This window comes from Miniopterus schreibersii, assembly GCF_964146895.1.
Source record: "Miniopterus schreibersii genome assembly, chromosome: 2".
NCBI lineage: Eukaryota > Metazoa > Chordata > Mammalia > Chiroptera > Miniopteridae > Miniopterus > Miniopterus schreibersii.
Genome location: NC_138102.1, coordinates 121,214,603 through 121,234,342, shown reverse-complemented (window position 1 = coordinate 121,234,342; position 19,740 = coordinate 121,214,603). Strand labels below are relative to the sequence as shown.

Below are 19,740 nucleotides of genomic sequence, written 5' to 3'. Positions count from 1 at the left end.
TGAGATCATATGGTATTTGTCTTTCTGACTGTGACAGCCTAGTTCTTTATGAACTATTTGTGTGTTGGCTAATCCTGACTTTGGACAAGTTACCCACTGAAGCAGAAAAATCACCGCCAGCGTTGTCAAATATCATTGGTGCGATGTGCCTTTCTGTGTGCCTGGCTGAGCAGCTTCCGATGACATTTGATGAGGGCTTTTCTCCCAAGGCCATGGCATGCCGCGTGCATCAGAATCAAAGCTGAAAGCCTAGTGCATGGCCCGAACTCTTGGTAGGGCCCCAGGCACTTCACATTCATTTATAAAGTGCTTGCTTTCTACTTCGAATTAATCTTATGTTTTTTCCAATCACCATTGTGATACTCTTTGGACTTTATATTCTGACAAGCTTGAAATAGCCTGATAGGACTGAACTGAAGTATAAAAAACCAGAGTTACAACAGTTAGAAATAAACGAAAAACCAATAACCTAGTTTACAGAGATACCTTCACAGCTGTTAGTGTGCAATTCAGGCCTCTTCTAGTTTTACGCCTCTAAATTATGTCTTTGTTTTGAATTAAATTGTGGAAATTATGTTTACTGAGCAGTTAATCCATCTCCAAAATTTGTAATGCTCCTGGCCGTTCTCTGACTTTATTGCAAATGGAATTCAGTGTCTGGTTGATGGGAGAGCTACTAAAACAACAGAAGGAGAGTTATCACAAGTGTCTTTATGTAAGACATTAGCTTGCGATAATTAATCTGAATAGGACACTTATTTTAATCCATCTAAGCAAATCAAATTTAACTTTTTCTTCCTGGGTATATAGTTTAATGCTTATTTAGGTTCAAATGTCATATTAGTTTAAGTCATTGGTCACAATGTGTGTTGGGTTATCCATTCATTTAATAATCATGCATTTGGCACCTCCTATGTGCCTGGATTTAGGAATTCAGAGGTGAAAGGGACAATTTCCTGTATTCAGGTGGTTCCTGGTCCGGTGGGGGAGGAAGATCAGCAGACAAAGAACATGTAAGATGTGTCAAGGTCAGTGGTAGTACCATGTCCTGGGCATAGGGGTAACAGAAGACAATGAGAGTTCAAGGACAGCTTCCTGGAGAAAGTGCTATCTGAGCTGACAAAAAAGGAGTAAAATGACAGTGATTAGAAGTCAGAGTTTTACCATTTGTTAACTGAAAAAATCTAAGTAAAAAAAAATTAAAATGTCCTCTAGCTTTGGCAATTGAAGTTTGTGTGGGGCTTTATATTTCAGTAGCCCTTTTATGTATTAACCCACTCATTCCTTCCTTCGTTTTATAAAAACCCCTTGATATATGAAAACATCTCTCTAGTTTACCAAGGAACTGGATCTCAGTGTTCACACTCAGTGACTATTAATTAAATAAGTCAATAAACATTTGAGTGTATCCTACCTCTCTGTCCCTCAATCCTTTATCTGCAAAACTAGCATAATAATCAGACCTCTCTCTTAGAAAAAAATAAGGCAATATATGATATTAACATAGGATACTGTTGGACTCAAACTCAGTGTTACCTGAGCCAGTTATTATTACTAGTAGTGGTACACCAGGTACTGTTTTAAGCACTGAGTGTGAACAAAACAAAAGGTGACTTTCAGGGAATTTACAGTGTAGCTGGAGCGAAGTGATAGAGGGGAGAAAGTAAGAGGCAGTAAAAGTTAAAAGACTTGCTGGAGGAGGGAAAGACACACATTACATGGGAATTTATAACCATTCTAAGGATTTAAGTTTTTTTAGCCAAGCAGAACATGATCTAATTAAGGCTTTGAAAGAATTACTTACTTTGAATGGAATGAAGAAGGGCAAAGATGGCGAGCGCAGACCAGTAGAGGATTATTCAGATAATTGTGGTTTGGGGCCAAACTGCAGGCTGCAGGGAAGGAAGGAACGGGGCCTAGAAAAGTAGTCACAATATGGGTACAGTCTGAAGGGTCAACAGGCAGAATTCATGGGCGGATTGGATATGTGGTAGTGGGCAAGAAGAGAGGTTCCAGAATTTTGTCCCAAGCAGACAGATGGAAGCTGCCATTTCTTGAGATGGGGAAAGATTTATGAGGAAGGAAATTGGCAGTAGAAATCAAATTTCCACTTCAGACAAGTTAATACTAAATAAACTGATGAGTATTATGTGGTGTTGCAAAGGACCAAGGAATTGATTTGGGTCAGGAAAGATGGATAGAAATGAGAGGAAGAAGATACTATGGTTTGAAGACTCAAAGTGAGAGGTGGGAGACAGACAACAGGGCTCATAAAAGAGAAATACTGTTTGAATCTGAGTAGGGAGACTCAAATGAAATAGTATTGAGAATGAAAACTGCAAACAAGTGATCAGGGTTTGGAAAGCTGGACAATTTGAGCTACGTTTACTATCTGATTGGCAACAGTTAAGATTTTCAAAACAAGCTGATTTGAGCTAAGGATCTCAGCATTTATCACATTACATTAAGTTATCTGTTTCTGTGCTTTGCTCTAGCACTAGGCTCTTAAATTTCCCAGCATTTATTCACTTTTGTACTGCTACTGACTAGCACATTCAGAGTCACTGAGAAAGTTCCAGATAACCTGTTTTAGCACCGCTTAGAAGGGTAACACTCACTTCCCACAGCCTGAAAAACAACACTTAGTATCCTGCTACCACCTCATTTTGCCTCATACTAGAGTCCAGAGCAAAGTTTGAATGTTTCTCTTTCTCTTACATTTAACTTGCGAAATTTCAAGTCAAATTAAACCCTGGCTTGCTTAAAGAAAATACAGAGATGGAGTTTCTCCTTCCCTTTTTTGCAGATTCATTTGTCTGCACTCTAATTCACTCAGAACTCGGAGAAAAACATGTTTGTATTGAAACATTTGTATGGCATTGATTGCTCCCCATGCGATTATTCCAACAAGTGTGTAACAACATAAGGGTGGAAATAATCTCTGTAGCTGGTCTTGTGTGGGCTAACACCCTGGTGAAATGGACAAATAACCTAAGATGCATCTCCATTTTTCTGAGACTTGTCTTTTCAATAAGAGTTTATTTACTGTACCTCCTGCTTGTTTTTAGTGAGTGATATATTTCTTGAAAATAGAACAAATTCTGTCTTTTCCACTTGAAAACGCAATTTTTTTATTGTAGTAAAACTATCCCATTAAAAAGTTTTTTAAAATGTGAGAATAAATGTCACTTTAAGTTGGCACAAACTGTTCAAATTTTGATAATAAATCAGACTAAAGTTGTAGGATACTGTATTTTTCCCCCTCTAGCTCCACTTACAGCCAGGTGCACTTCATTCCAAAACACTTGCCTCCATCGTTTCTTACTCCCCCCTCTTCTCTCCCCCTATAAGTATGATCGCCCATAAACCTCTCACACTCCTTCCTTATCCACCAAACCAGTGCTCCCTCATAATTTGAGGCCACTGGAGACCCCTAAGCATTCTTGGGCCTTATGAAAATCATTTTTTCTAGGTGCCAAGAAGTTAGTGGGGTGGAATAGCATACCAGCTCATAAGGACCTTCCAGTCTGCTGGGAGACAGGACACGTAAACACTTTACTGAGTGTGATTCATGCTTCAGTGGATGTCCAAAGGAGAGGGCTGTAACTCTTTCTGGGTCAGTCTAGGAATATTTCACTGCAAAGGTGTTGTTTAGTTGAATCTTAAAAAATAACTAGGAGTTTGCCAACAAGGGGAGGCATTTCAGGTTAAAAAAAAAAAAAAAAAAGCAATATGTTAAAAAACAGGAATTCAATGATATGACCCATTAAGAGATAAAAAGTTGAATGTGACTGGAAAGAAAGGGCCAGTGGCAGGGTGGGCAGATATTGAAGGATTTTGAGCAGAGGCTCAAAATCCCATTGGAAGCAATATGAAAGATGAATGAACTTAGGTACCAAGTTCAGATGAAAGCCTATCGCCATATTTGCAGTGGGACAGAGTCAATGGGATTAAGAGGCTAGGACAGAACACAGAGATTTTCAGGAATTGGAATCCACATCAGTTAATGACAGAGTACAGCAAAATGAGGGAGGAGGGGAAACTAATGGATAGTTCCCAGGTGCCACTAACCAAAATAGAGAATGAAAGAGATATTGGCTGGGAGTGAATTGGTGTAGGGAAGATAATATATCTGATTTGGGAACTGAGTGTAAAAAACCTGTGATATGAGGGGAGTTATATATTTGGGAGTGTTTACATAGGCAAAAAGGTTGAAGTCATAGGTGTAGGTGCAGTTACTCAAGGTAGAATATGTAGAGTAATAGGGACATGGGATGAAGCAAAAACAACATTTGAGACTGTCCCAAGAGCCCAGGTTTATTCCCTCACTGCTGTAAAGTTCAAGAGACCCTGACTGGGCCTGGTCTCTCTAAATTAGCCTAAGGGATATCTACCATTCTTCTAGGAGATCTCAAGTTTATATCTGCTGGTTTGCAAAATTAAAATAAGATATTCTCATTCTCTAATAAAGCATGAGACCTCCAGAATGATCCATTAGCCAGAAGTCATTTGATATCATCTATCCACAAGGTTTAAACCTCTGAGGACTAAGCAGTTTTTGGAGGAGCTATAAGCAACAAATTTCTCCCTTTTCTTATGAATACCCATAGGAGCTGGTATCACTATAAGATACTATGTAATCTTTAAAAGTCCCTCTGGAAAATCCAAACACTCATAAAATAAAGCCAAGATCTTGTCAAACAAGGCCTTACCCAGCCCTATTCAAGGAGGGAAGCAGTCCTTTGATCCCTGAAAAATGACTTACTTGCTTTAAAAATGATAGAAATGATTAACTTTCAAGGATCTTGCTGAGAAATTGATAAAGCAGGACTTCCAAAGCCACATTGCTAGTTACTAACTAGAGAAGATCCTTGCCTTCCTTACTTCGTTCAGGGTGAGAGCAGAAGGCTAGTCACTTGTGTATGTGTGTGTGTGTGTGTGCACTTGCGTACGTGTATGCATGTGTGGACATGTGTGCACACACGTGCGTGCACACATGCTTACCTGAAACCCAATAGACATTCCACAATCTTTGGAATTTGTTTTGTTAACCCCCCAATTTTTTCAGTTATGTTTTTACTTAACATCTCTGGGCTAATGTTTCATCTTAGCTACCATTAATGAGCTTCAATGCTGTGCCAAACCATAGGAGTTTCATGTTCTTTATTTCATTTCCTCTTCCAATAGTTACATGAATCAGACGTTAACATCCAGCTTTATACATAAATCTGAATCTGTGAGAGGCTAAACAACTTGTCCAAGATCACATATCTACAAAGAGGCACAGCCAGTGTCTGAAACGACGTCTTTCTGACACTAAAGCCCCCACTTCATCTAAAGCACTGTCACTTCCAAATGAGGTGGGCAGAAGGCAGTCCCTACTAATTCTAAGTTACCTTGAATCTGTTATTCCAGAATTCAGCATTTAAATACAAATTTTTTGTATTCCAGTAATAAAATAAAAAAAGAATGGAAAATTCCAAAGTATTGGCAACAAGAGCACAATACAAATAAAACACCCTGCAATAGAGATTCCATTCATGCTGGCTGGATCTAAACTTGTCTAGGTCAAACAATATCATTGATGTTATCCCATCTCAAAGGATATACTAGAAATTCAGGTTGTAAAGATGTAGTTTCACTTAAGTGTTTTAAAATAATCTTCAAAAAGAAATGATGTGCCGAAGAGTCCAGTTTATCACAAGTGAAAACCTTTGAGGTTCTGGCTAGTGGTGACTGTTTGTGCGCGCTTGGCCACTGCCCCCTTAGCCATGCTGTCCCCTGCGATGGCACGGTAGGGGGAATCACACACCCTCAGAAGCCCCTGTCAGGATCAGCTGAGGGGTGGAATCTCTTTGTGAACTACTAGGCAGCTCCTGAATGAATCAGATTTAAGCAGAACATGATCTCCAGATTATCACCTCACCACATGTTATTTCAGAACATGTGAACAGTGCACTAAATAAATTAGTTGAAGAGTAATTTTGAGTGGTCTGAGTATTGATTTTTTTGTCCTTCAGAGCTTTGCTGTAGCCACTCAAGGACAAACGAGAAAATATATATATTTTTTAAATTGTAGTAAGTGGTAACTTTCTACACTGTGAACACAGCAAAGGGGAAATAAAAGATGAATGCTCCACCTGAGTGCTATCCCTTAGTAGACTTGACTCAGTCTTGGCAATGACAAACCAATATATAAACTTTTCCAAATAAAGGCAATGCAGCCAGGAGATCCATTTTTTTCTCCTTGGCTCACAATCCATTGTGTTACTGATCCTGAAAAAAATTTTAATTCCTTATGATGTCACTTAATCCTTCTCACCAAAAAGAAAATATTAATTCAAAAAAAAATTGTTTTCCCACAAAAGAGAAGCTCTAGCACAATAATGTTCTTTTTGTCTGAACATTATTTATTCATTGCAACTGGCGTTTTAAAACAATGCAATTTGGAATACACATATGCCTGGTTAATGCTATCTTTCAGAAAGGAACAAAAAATTAATAATTTAAAGCCATATGGTTGTTAGGCATCAGTTTGATAGAAATGTACTCTTGAGGTAGGAGAGTGAAGAATTACTTGAAGATCAGAAATATAAAGGAGTCACAACTTCTGGGATGGTTAGTGTCGTCCTCAGTAAATACAAAGCAGGATTTTAAAAATTTATGTAGGTTTTCATTTCTAATAATGTGAAGAAAAGTATTAATATCTTTAAAAGACTGAGAATTTTTTTGTAAATCTGTGTCTCTGTGAACAACACTCAGACACTTTAAAATACAAGATATCGGTTTTGTCCTGTGTGATTTTATTTAAATGCTATAGACACTAGTCTCTGATTATGACATTGGCTTGCCTACTGAATTCAGTGAGAGATGTATCCAGTTAAGCATTTTCAAGGCACAGCACTGAGCCTCTGTGCTCTTACTCCAGATCCTCCCAGTCAGAATCTCAGGGAGTCCATTTTCATTCAGGCCCCACCCCCCCAGTGATTCTTACGCATGCTGAGGTTTTAGAATCACAGGAATTCATACAGGACCACAAAAAATTTCCCAGGTTATTATTATTAAATTAAATGATTTGCAAATTATTAAATGATTTGCATGATTTTCCAACTCTAAGATAATATATTATCTATGTTATGTAGAACAAAATTTAAAAATAGATGTCATATTAAATAATAATAACCAACACTTGAGGTGTTTGGGGTTTTTTTGGTGCCAGATACAGTTTTAAGTTGTAATTCATTAATATTAATTTATTGAGTATTCACAGCCACTGTAGGAAGTATGATGTTTATCTCCCTCTTAGGGTAATGAAAGCAGGGAGAGAGGTTGAATAATTTGCCTAAGGTCACACAGCTAACAAATGACAGAGCAAATTTGACTTTATGCCATCTGCCTCCCAGAACCTCATTTTCACTACTAGGTCAGACTATGTCTTAAGTGTTTGTCATTGAACATGGGACTGCTTAGAAAGTCATCACAATAGGGGGAAATGCTCTCAACACATGGTTTGTCGTAGAAGAAAGAGAAGGAAGAGGTGACGTCACGTTTTGTAGACATCAGTGAAATCATGCCTAGGAAAAAAAGACTGAAAAGGTAGAAACCAACACACTTGTTTTCTGGTGATGGGGTTGTGGGGTTCTATTATGTTTGTCTATTTTCTGAATTCCCTGTAATAAGGAAATGAAAGAAAATGAATCACTCTTATAATTAGAAAACAAAATTGAGTAACTTTACGGAATGATTGCATATAGTAATGATTGACCTATTTCACAAAAATACCAACTGATTTAGATTTTTAATTACACTATTTTAATACTTAGCTACTTTTAGAGCTACCCAAGTATATATCCATATTGTATCTGGGTTTGTTTTTCATTTGAAGAATAGCTTAATCCTTATACACAAATCCTATATTTTTATATTATTTTTAGTTGTTCTTGAAAAAAATTCAAAACACATTGTGGCATTGAAAATAAATATGCTACTTCCATGTCACTGCAATGGAAAACTTAATCACATCTTATTTTGTTCTCCCGTGTATTATGTTCGTCAAGGGATGAATAAGGTTATTTGTTAGTAGGTATATTGTTATTGCCAACAGTGTTTATTTTAATGTTAGAATCTAGAAAAATAAATTATACCTTAAAACAAAAGGGGAAAGATAGATACGTGTTCGCCCATGTTCAAAGCAGCGTTATTCACAATAGCCAGAAGCTTATGTTGCTGACAAAACTGAGTAGGAGATGCTACTTGCCCTCAAGGAACTTTCCAACTAGCAGGGAATGGGATTTTAAAAGACACGCCATACAATATTTACAATGCATTTATGGCATGTTCCCCAATAGTCACAAAATGCTAAAGCAATTCAGAGAAAAGAGTAATCATAACCAACATGAATGGGAGATGAGAAAGATGCAGCAGTAACTGTTTGTTAAGTGGTGGCTTTAATTTAGATCCTGAAGGCTTAGTAGACTTTTAATAGATAAAGCTCTCTTTATTCATTAACAAATATTAATTTATCATTCCATTATGTACTTTTTCTACGGCGAGGCAAAGTGGTTGAGTAAAACTGACTAGACCCCAACTCTCATTCATTCTAGTAATTCAGATATTGATGTTAGTTTTTTGCAACACTAAAATAGGATAATATCCCAGTGAATGAGTTGGCTAAAAGAGGGGAGAAAGGGCTTTTCTGAAGAAGGGAGAGACTTTCTAAAAATATGGCATCTAAATAAATATTAAATAATTGAAGAAATATTAAAATAAATTTTAACAAATGTTGAATTTTTAAATTTGAATACATATTAAATATAAAATAAGTAAAGTACAATAAATATAAATATAAATTTAAAATAAATATTTAAAGCCAATCATTCAAATATCTAGGACCTAGAGCATTTCAGAAAGAGGAAGTAGCAGGTCTGAAGGCTCTCGGGTTGGAACAATGTCTTGAGTTCAAGAAACAAAAAGGCCAGTGTGGCTGGAGTACAGTAAACAGGGTGGTGAGGCCTGAGGCCAGATCAGAGGACAGGTCATTAACATTTAATTTGAGAGCATATTTTCAGGCCAGATCATGAAGGATCAAAAAGGACAGATGTTCCAGCAAGAAGAACAAGAGCCCCCGGAAGAATTCAGAAGCTCAGTGACATAATGGTTGAACGCACATGGCCACTAAGAGCAAATGGCTTGGCTTCAAGTTCTAGCTCTTCTGCTTCCTAATTGTTTAGCATTTGCCAAAGTTGCTTTTTCATCAAGCCTCAGTTTCCACACCTTTATGCAAAAATAACAATGATGCCTGCCTTGCAGTTTGTGATGAGTTCTGATTCATATAATACAGGTAAAGAGCTTAGCTAAGTGTCTTAACATTAATGAAAGTGACCATTTTAGAGCATCTGGGGGAAAACAATTCAGTTTGACTGTTACATAAGGGGAAGAGCAATGGAAGATGAGTCTACAAATATAACTGGAACCAAAATAAGCAGAATATGGAACACCAAGCTGTTCCATGAGCAGGAGAGAATCATAAAATTTTTTATCAAGAAAGTGATGTATTCGTGCTTGGCTTTGGAAAGATTAATTTAGCAGTAGTTTACAAAATATTTTGGTTACTGGAGATACAGAAGTCAAAAAATGAATTAGGAAGCAATTTAATTTGTTCTATAATGGGGACCAAAAAGAGAAAATGGGTTGCAGACATTATGGATGTGAAACTGACAGGACTTAGTCACTAAGTGAATAACTACAGGCATCGAAGCTGGGGGCCTGAAACAATCTCTGATATAGAAAATGGTGATAGAAGAACCCGGGTTGAGTCAGAATAAAATGATTCATCTGTGGACATGTTGGTTTGAGATTCCATCAGATATCCAGCCAGCAGTAGAAAATGCAGAACTAAAATAGGGGAAAAGTACTGGTTGGAAATGTAGGTTGGGGTATCATCAACATTCAGGTTGTAGCTGAAGCCCTGATTGTTTGGGAGATATTGTTGCCAAGAGAGAACAGAGATAAAAGAAAAGAATGCTAAGGGCATAGTCTCAACATCCAAATATACTTCACTGACAAGATCAGAAGAGTCTGGGAAGGGAGTGGTCTGTAAGATCAAAAGACACCTGGAAGAACATACGAAACAGATTCTGTATGTCAGCTGCTGTACATAGATGCAACCTAAATAATTAATTTTAAAATGTCCCATTTCTAAAGGATAGAATAACTTCCTAAAGAAGTTGTGAAATATTCAGACCCTGAATAGTTGCCTAAAAAGTAGGTCCTGTTAATAGCATGAGAAAACTTTTCCTTTGAATTAATAGCTAAAGGTGATGCAACTATTTCCTTTTGAAATAATTCCAGTCCTATAGTAGCATTTAGGAATGAATGCATGTTAAATGCAGTGTTATCACAAAAGTCTTTTTTTCCCCCTTTACTGTTGTGCTTTTGCCCCTACTTTACCTTTAACCATAATAAAAACAAAGTAGAAAGAAAATGAGCAGATATAAACAAAAATGATATGCATTATTTCATTTCACTAGTCGTTCAACCCATATCTCACCTTGTGTTGTATAGACCAGAATTCGGGTTAACAGAAAAATTATTTCTTATTCAAACAAGCAGACTTATTTATATAAATAAAATTATGAATAAAATTTTAAAACTAGTACAACTGATATAAAATATTTAAATACTATGACAAAGTATATGTTAATTAGCTTGAAAATAAATATCAAATAAACATCTAAAACACTGTAAATGATCAAAAACAATAAAGTCCTCCACAAGAAATAGAGATGTAGGTCAAATTTTTTTCCAACTGAAAAAACAAGTGGGCTGACCTCCAATATTTTCTCTTGGGTTTTCTCTGTAATAAGTATAGTGAGGAATAAAAATAAACTTGAGAAAGAGAGTGAGCTTTCTACAGTTCCATAATTATTGATATCAGAGGTTTGCATCTTACCTACATCATTGATTAATAAAACAGATTTTTAATTTTATAAATGTTAATACTTTAGCACTCTGGTTTAACCAACACTTTTTAAAATTTGTGTTGAATTTATTGGCATGAGATTAATAAAATTGTATAGATTTCAGGGTAAAATTCTATAATTCATCATCTGTATATTATATTGTGTGTTCACCACCCCAAGTCAAGTCTCCTTCCATCACCATTTATCCCCCCCTTTCCGTCTTCCACCTCCTGCCACCCACCTTACCCTCTGGTAATCACCATACTGTGGTCTGTGTCTAAGAGGTTTCTGTTCTTTGCTTAATCCCTTCACCTTTTCCACTCAGCCCCCCAACCCTTCCCCTCTGACAGCTGTCAGTCGGTTCTCTGTATCTATAAGTCTGTTTCTATTTTGTTAGTTATCTTATTTTGTTCATTAGAGTCCACATATAAGTGAAATCATATTGTGCTTGAAGAACTTTCTACATCTAAATCATCCTCACTTATAATGTGAAAAAACATCTAGTTTCACTGCAATAAAATAATCCTTATCTGTCTTCATGATCTAGAGTAGTATTCCTAACAAAGTTTGGGACAGAAGGAAGTGGAGCAAAGAAGGGAAGACCCTCAGAGGGTTTTCAGCATCAAAGAGGGCTATTCTTCTGGTACACTTACCCCACCTCCCAGTTCCAGAATGTCTCACCATTTTTTCTGCCGCTTCACATACCATTGCAAACTCATCCTCTTCATGGAATAGTCCTTCTGCTTCTATGCCACGTGGGGGCTAAGACTATTTTATAGTTCTCCACTCACATGCTACCTTTGCCAGAAAGTCTTCCTATTTCCCCACTTCTTAGGTGCCTTTCTTCATTTTGCTATTAATACACCTGCCCCTTCCTATGACAGCATGTCACAAACACACACACACACACAGTTTTCTAATTCTCTGTTTATAGGTGGGTCTCTACTAGACTATTAGATCCTTCCAAGAAGAGACGATGAGTTTTTCATTCATATTAATGTAGTAATGAATTATAAAGATAAAAGATGACTATTATTTTTATCTCCAGTGACCACCATAATGCCTGCCACAGACTCAACCCTCAAAAACTACTTATTGAATGAATGTGTTACATGGTTTGCGACGTATTTTCTCATGTGTTATATCATTTAATTTTCATATTAAGCCTGTATGGTGAGTGTAACCTTCTTATGTTTAAATAATGAAAACGGAAGACACAGAAAACTTAGCCAAGGTCACAAGTGCTGCAACAACAACAAAACAAAAAACTGAGACTCAAACTCATGTCTTTGAACTCTATTTCCAGTGTTGTTTCTCTTACAACTCAGATGAGAGATTGGTTTCGAAAACTGCAAGACGCACCTCCAGTATACCAGATTTCATGCTCTGAAAATTTTTACTACACTGAAATAGTAGCATGCCAGAAGAATTTTTTAACGTTCCATTTCAAGTTAAATGGACAAAATAAGAGTGTTTTTCAATTCAGTAACTGTTTATTGCAGAGCATAATGGTAGTAAATAATATATACAGTCTTTGCCATTGAGAGAACTTAAAGTTTAGTAGAAAGAATCAGAGAAAAACACAAATAACTTTAACCCAAGGCAAGAAAGAGAGGCTACAAATGAGTCAATAGTTTATTGGGCACATCTTTACTAAATAATTAATTCTAGGTGCCAAGCTTGGTGAGATGTGCTATGTATATGAGGATTAAAAACAGGGGTTGTGGGCTCCCAAAAGAAAAAGATATCACCAGAGGGCTGAGTTCAAAAGAGACTCATGAAGTGGGAGAATCTGAGAGGAAGCTCAGAGGACAAGGAGCAGGGTGGTCATTCTGGGAAGATATGGAGACATTAAACAAAAGCTACAAGGTAGATTGTGTGGGGCATGTTATGGAGAGAACCAGGTTAATTAGAGTGCCAAGGAAAAAATGGGGCAATAAGAATGAACTGTTAGAACCTAAAATGTCAACTGAATTCATAATGTAAAAAGCAGTGGGAGCTATTGAGAGTTTTGAGAAACAGAATGACATTATGGGAGCTGGGATCTGCAAAGATTTATCTATCAGGTGCATGTAGGATGCAGTAAGGCACTCAGGTTTTCAAAGCTAACTATGATAAAGTAGCATCATTTAATTACACCATTTTGTTACAGGAAATATTTAGGTGATCTAAAATACACAGATTCTTTTAGTTCCCCCCACCCCTAAAATAGATGAAAGTATTTGAAGAGAGTCCCCACTGATGAGTTTTCATACTAAACAAAATGCCTATTAGGGTGAGAGATTGCAGCTCAGTACAGTTAAATTAGATTTGTTATTTCTTGGAACTAAACTCCCTTTGGTAGTCGTAGAGAATTTCTATTGCAGATTAGAAGAGAAAAAGAAGAACATGAAGCATGCAGCAGTTTTTCATAGTTATTCCAGGCGACATCTAAACTGTCAGAGTGCAGACAAAGGAAAGGCATATAAATAAGACAAACAAGAGAGTTTATTTAGACTCACCCTCAAACACCAACAGAAGTATATAAAGAGATAATGAACTTGCCTAGGGTGCTGCTAAATGAGTAAACCCAGATAACTTTCAATTCCAAAAATTATTTTACAGAAAATGTCACTTTGGATTGCTGTTCTCAAAAGGAGTAACTTTTAGAATAATTGTGTTTCACATATGTTAGCCAAAATATTTTACGTGTTATGTGTTAGTTTTAATTGTACTGGTATTAAGTATATGCTGTTAAATATGATTTTAACTGTCAAAATCCCTGTATGTATTAGGAGTCAACTTCAATGATTTTACTTGATTTTTTTTTAATCAAAGAAAATAAGAAGATATTGTTACAGTGCTGTACAATTAAATCTGCCAGTTATGGGCTTGAATAAATAGTTCTTTAATGATAGATATGTTATACTAAAGAGAGATAGCTTTCAAACTTGGTGGCCAAAAAACTCTCTCTGGGTTATAAATTCCAAGAGATGATCTACAAAAGGAAATTTTTATTGTCAATTAAATTTTGGAAATGTGCATGTCTCTTTCCTTTGGAACTACATACTGCACATTAGCATATTAAATTCTGATATATTCTGCCTTAAAGGAAAAAACCTATTTAACTTTATTCAATCCAGCACTTTCCAAGCTTATTAGACCACATAACCTATTTAGTTTCTTTTAATATTTATTCATAGTCCATACTGACTTCAGGAACTATTACCAGAGAACAAGGGGGACAGCATACCATACCAGGGAAATGCAATTTTTCTTTTTTGGGAAATGCTAATTTTTAATAAAAGACCTGCTCACCATTTACCCTACTTCCCAATAAAACTGCTACTGAGTCAACCCATGGGGTGCTCAAGTTTTAACAGATGTTCATGGGATTTCCATAGTCCTATTTAGTTCTGCCTCCAAAATGAAAAAATATCTCTGATTGTTTTGTCTCCCCATCTCTGCTACCTCTATCCCTTCATCCATCTAACGTTTTCTGTGTTCTGACTCTGGGAGGAAGCACGATGTATTCTGGAGCTAAATGGTGAGCAGAATCCCATGGTCCTCACCTTCACCAAGCGAGCAGCGCAGCAGAAAGAGAGCCGCAGAGAAAGCCTGGCATGTTTTTGCAAAGCAAGATACCTCTCACTGTGGAAACACAGATCAGGAGCATCCATCCTGCCTTGGTGGATTAAGGTAGTCCTGTGAGTAACTGAAATAAATAAATGAATACAGTGGTGCCTCGGTTTTCGAACGTCTCCATTGACAAACATTTCGGGTTACTAACGCTGTAAACCCTGGTGTAAACGCTTCGGTTTTCGAACACGCCTCGGAAGTCGAACACGCCACACGGCTTCCACTGAGGGCAAGATCCTGAGGCCCAGCTGTCGGCTGTGGATCCCTCGGTTTTCGAACGTTTCCTAACTCAAGCTGTCTTCCTGAGCAGAGTACATTCGAAAAGCGAGGCACCACTGTAATTCAAGATAGGCCTTGGTGTGGTAAGATACGGCTTTTAGGAGAAAAGTAAGTACAGTAATTCATTCCAGCCATGTAGTATGGACCCCAAGGAAAAATCATTTTCTTACTGTTGTATTTCCCTTCTCTAGAAAGCTTGGAAGCCCTATCCTGACCCTGCTACCTGGAGGATAATCCAAAGGGGAGGGGAGATGACTCTGTGCCATTTAGAAGCTTAGTTGTAGCTGTTATTACTTCAAGGCAAGGGGCTGAGGCTGGCCTCTCCCCTCTCCCCCATGATTTAAGCCCAGAGCTACAAAGGGCAACACACCTACCTCACAACTCCTCCTCCAGTGCTTCCCCTGTAGTTTTATCCAAACCCTAGAGCAGTTCCTTCCTGCAGCATTTGGCTCTATGACTGCATCCATAAGTCAAAGCCAAAAGCACTACTTCACTGAGAAAAAATACAGCTATTCGAAGTATGTTCACAAAATATGGGATATGTTAGGATACTGATGGCCAGACATATGTGGGTCTGCTAACTTCCTGTCAAAACACTTATCTGTCCTTGTGGAAACGGTCCACTGGACTGTTAAACCAATGTGTGTGTCACATATAAAGAAAAATAAAGAGTTTCAAAAATTGAAAATGTCAGCATTATTCACACAAGCTCAAAAACATTACATTGGCAATATTCTAATAAAATGAAGATTAAAATGTTCTAAAAATGAAAAGCTTGAACATGCTACTGCATGCAATGATTCTATATTTTTAAAAGGAAATGTTCACGGGAGAATGCAAATAATTTATCAACCTGACCAGACCACTCCCACTGTTTTCTCTTTCAAGTCGAAAATGGTGCAATTGTTATGTTATGCTTCATAAAATAGTAAATTATCTTCAATTATTGTAAATTCATAGTAGCACTAAAATGCTTATGTAGAACAATACACCCCCTATGGTCATCTTGAAATGTATTACAATATTCTAAAATTACAACTCTGAAAATAATTTCAAAAACATGCCTAGCTCATATTTCTTGCCTCTAGGCACGACTGGGTTGCAAATAATTCCAGAAAAATAACTATCTAAAGAGAAGATACAGCAATTATTCTTGTTAGCTACAGGGTTCAATTGCATTCATATAGCAACGAATATTTTTTCCCCATATGGCACATTTCTTAATGTTTCCTTATGTTCACATTTAGCTAAATTCTCAAAAATTTATATTCTACTCCCTCAACACAATTGAATTGTCTCTGAACAACAACAAAAATTAATTAATTAAATCTGGCAACAACTTTACCCCATGAACTTTTGAAATACCCTTTCATTTCTTTGCTTTGATATTTCTATTTCTAAGAGACAGCACTGCCCAGGCAAAATTTTAATCACCTCTAGGTGAAATATCAAAAATGTGTTAAGAGTGGGAGGGTAATCTAGCCCCTGCACAAAAACATTTTGCTCTTCCCACAGATATCCAGAAATAAAGTAAGTATGGTTTCTTCCACTGACATAAAACATAAGTAATATTTTAAAATTATAATTACAAATTTTGTTGGGAATCTGGCAGACATCAGATATTCTGCAAAGTTTTCACATAAGCTCTTTCTCTCCTTTTATCACTGAGCTTACTACCTAGGCGCCCTTCCAAAACCTGCCCTTCCAACTTAGGGCTGCTTTGAGGGTTTCTAGAACAGTTCTGACATCACATTCTAGTCTGTCAACAAGACATGTATTAAGTTCCTACAAAGTTTCTCTCCTCCCCACATTCTGAAAGCTACAAGGGAGAGAGCTAATGACACGAAAAGAACAGCACACAACCTATGAAGTTAAAAAGGTCTCTGTTTGATACCCAGTTCTGTCACTGACTAGCTAGATGACCTTAGAAATGTCATTTATCATCTCCGAGTCTTAGGTCACTTGTCATTTAAATGGAATAATGATGCCTACCTCAAAGGGCAGAATAAGAGTTAAGTGAGATAACTTATGGAAAACATGCTATATGGCCAGATTGTCCCTCAGTCCCTGTTTGAAGTTACTATTTCTATTATTGTTGATGTTCTCGTTAGTAGTATTGCCCTTTCTATTGCAAATGCAAGAGCACAGAGGCCCCAAAAGCCTATTGAAGAAGTTTAGGATTAGGATTAGTATTCACTGGGAGAAGTGGTTGGAATTTTATGCTGGTAGGGAGGTAAGGAATGTTCAGTGGAGCCAACATGACATGATTATTAAGACAAAGTATTTCCTCTATGGGGAGATGAGGTATTGACTTAGGATGCACACAAAATCACTGATAAAGCAAGAAATCCTCTTACTACTATCGCACTTTGTGGGTGAGGAACAGAGGCTTACAGAATTAATGTTAAATTCCCAGCATGAGTGAACTGGGATTTCTGAGTCGAAAGTCAATGCTTTATCCACTTATACCATTCTTAACCCTCTGCCTTTTAGGACAGCAGTCCTTCCCGTTCTCTTCCCCAACCAGTCAACTTCTTATCATTGCTTATTTTGAATTCCCATTGTATATTATGCCTACTTTATTATAGCATAGTTACTTACTGTGTTCTATCTCTTTCTACTAAACTGTGAGCTCTAGGAAGTCAACTCATCTTTGTATCTCAAGGCCTCACTCATTCTGAGTGCCACCTCTACAGGGTGAGTCATCCAGTGAGGACAGCAGTTTGGGTTCTATCTGGACTTTTCTGGAATCCACAAGTGCCTCTGCAAATGGGGAAGCATCCATGTAAAAAGTGGTGAATAATAAAGATTAATGAGGAAGCCAGGGTACAAAATTTAAAGCCTTTCGGATCTGGACTAAGTATAAATTCTTGAGCCTAGGAGTTGCTCCTTGAAAGTCCTGTTATTGGAGATATGAATCAACTGCAGCAATTTTCAACTGTTGTGCCACAAGAATTTTCTTTAATATATTTTTATTGATTTCAGAGAGAGGAAGGCAGAGAGAGAGAAACTTCAATGATGAGGGAGAACCATTGCTCGACTGCCTCCTACACACCCCCTACTGAGGATCGAGCCCAAAACCTGGCCATGAGCCCTGACTGGAATCGAACCATGACCTCCAGGTTCATGAGTCGACGCTCAACCACTGAACCACACCCGCCATACCTGCAAGAATTTTCAAAACATGCAACACTTGACTATTTAGTCAGGGGCACTGACCACTATTCCTTTAAACTGTCAAATTAAAAAATGATAACAGCCAACACAACAATAGCTGTCTGGTGTGGATGAATCAAAATTATACCTATATATTTGTCAGTTCAGCAAAAAATATAACATTTTTGGTGTGCTATAGAATTTTAATAATTAGTTTCTGTGTGCCATGAGATGAAAAAGATTGAAAATCATTGACCTACTGACAATATATAAGAACAGATTAGCAAGAGATAGAGGTTCCAGTAAAATCATCCATTGGCTAATTCAATTCCCTCTTCACTTGGTTTTACTACAGTTAAAATATAAAAGATCTGTTTACATTTTTGATGCCTCAATATGTACTGAAAAATACAATATTTTTAAGAGAGTTTTCCCCTCACTTTTCTCTGCTCTAATATCCTGCAGTCATTATCCGTGTGGGCCCACAGTGCTCCATGTTAAATTCACCAACTGCTGTTCTGCACATTCCCTCAGCCAATTTATTTCAATTTCACAAGGAGCAACCAACTCCACAGTGGTTGACTGCTGACTGCAGTTCCACACTGTCACTCTTTGGGGGTAAACTCGCATCAAGCAAAAAGCCTCCGCATGTGGGCATGGATGTGATCAGTCCCCTGGCACAGCAGCTTCAGGCCTGATTTCTGTATACAGGGTGCAGAATTGCAGATCGCTCACCTGCCTCTTGCACAGGACTCAGTTTTTATGCTAAAAAAAACAAAAAACACTATAGAAAATGCAAGGGAAAAGAAATAGGTTGCACAGAGAAGATTTTCAAACCAGTCATTATCCCATGTTAGAGCTAGGTCATATTTATAACATAGTTGATGGTGGCCAGATGGCACAAGTGCTTATATTTACTTTTGGAAAAAATTGTAGAATTCTTAGGGTAACAGCTTAAATCTCATAATTTTCCTGGTTAGGGAGTGAAAGCATAAATGTTCAGGGAATTTTCCTCAAATGGCTATCATCAACTTAAAATAGCTAATATTTACTAAATAAATTTGTACTAATCTAGACACATGCGGTAGAAAATCTGTAGCACAGAGCCAATAAAGGTGGCCCTTTGTCCCTCTTACCTCCCTGATCTTGTCTCTGATTTTCTCCCTATGCTAATTACATCAAATAATTTGATCTTTTATACAAATGATCTAGCCCATTATTAGACAAGATCCTTTATTCTAAATGACATTATCATTTACCCCCTTATTTTGCACTTGTGAATAGCATATCAGAGTAAGCCACTTTGCTATTTAAATGTGTACTCATGAATTATTGGTTACATATTGTTACATTCCAGCTAAAATAATAATTTTATTCTAGAATTAAATATTTCTAGAAATGTACGCACAACAGTATTGGAGTAGGTTTTTCAAATTTGGGTTGTACACTGTCATAAGGCTAAACATTTTTCAAGTGTAATATTACACAAAATTTTTTCACATGATTTGAATAGAGAAGCCGTTACATTCGAGACCACATACAATTTTCATAGGCTAGTATTGATGCAAAAACAACTGGCATACTACATTTCTTCTCATTTACAGTGATAATCAGGTTTACCATCTTCACTATGTAACAAAGCCAACAGCACTAGTATAGAAATTAGGAAGAAAAATGAGTATTTAGTGGACTTCAGAGTTGAGTCAAACACTGTACATGTATTATC

At 37.0% G+C, this 19,740-nt stretch overlaps 1 protein-coding gene across 4 annotated transcripts in view; it reads left to right on the top strand.

The window, feature by feature from the left end:
- The window catches only part of SYT1 (synaptotagmin 1), a 493,749-nt gene that overhangs the window by 198,656 nt on the left and 275,353 nt on the right, over nt 1–19,740 (top strand). Inside the window, exon 1 of one of the 4 annotated variants that reach the window (XM_081128360.1) lies at nt 7,557–7,596. The exons of the other annotated variants lie outside the window; for them this stretch is intronic. The gene's annotated coding sequence lies outside the window, so the exon portion shown is untranslated. Of the gene's footprint in view, nt 1–7,556; nt 7,597–19,740 lie in introns of those variants that run through there. 4 annotated transcript variants of the gene reach the window in all.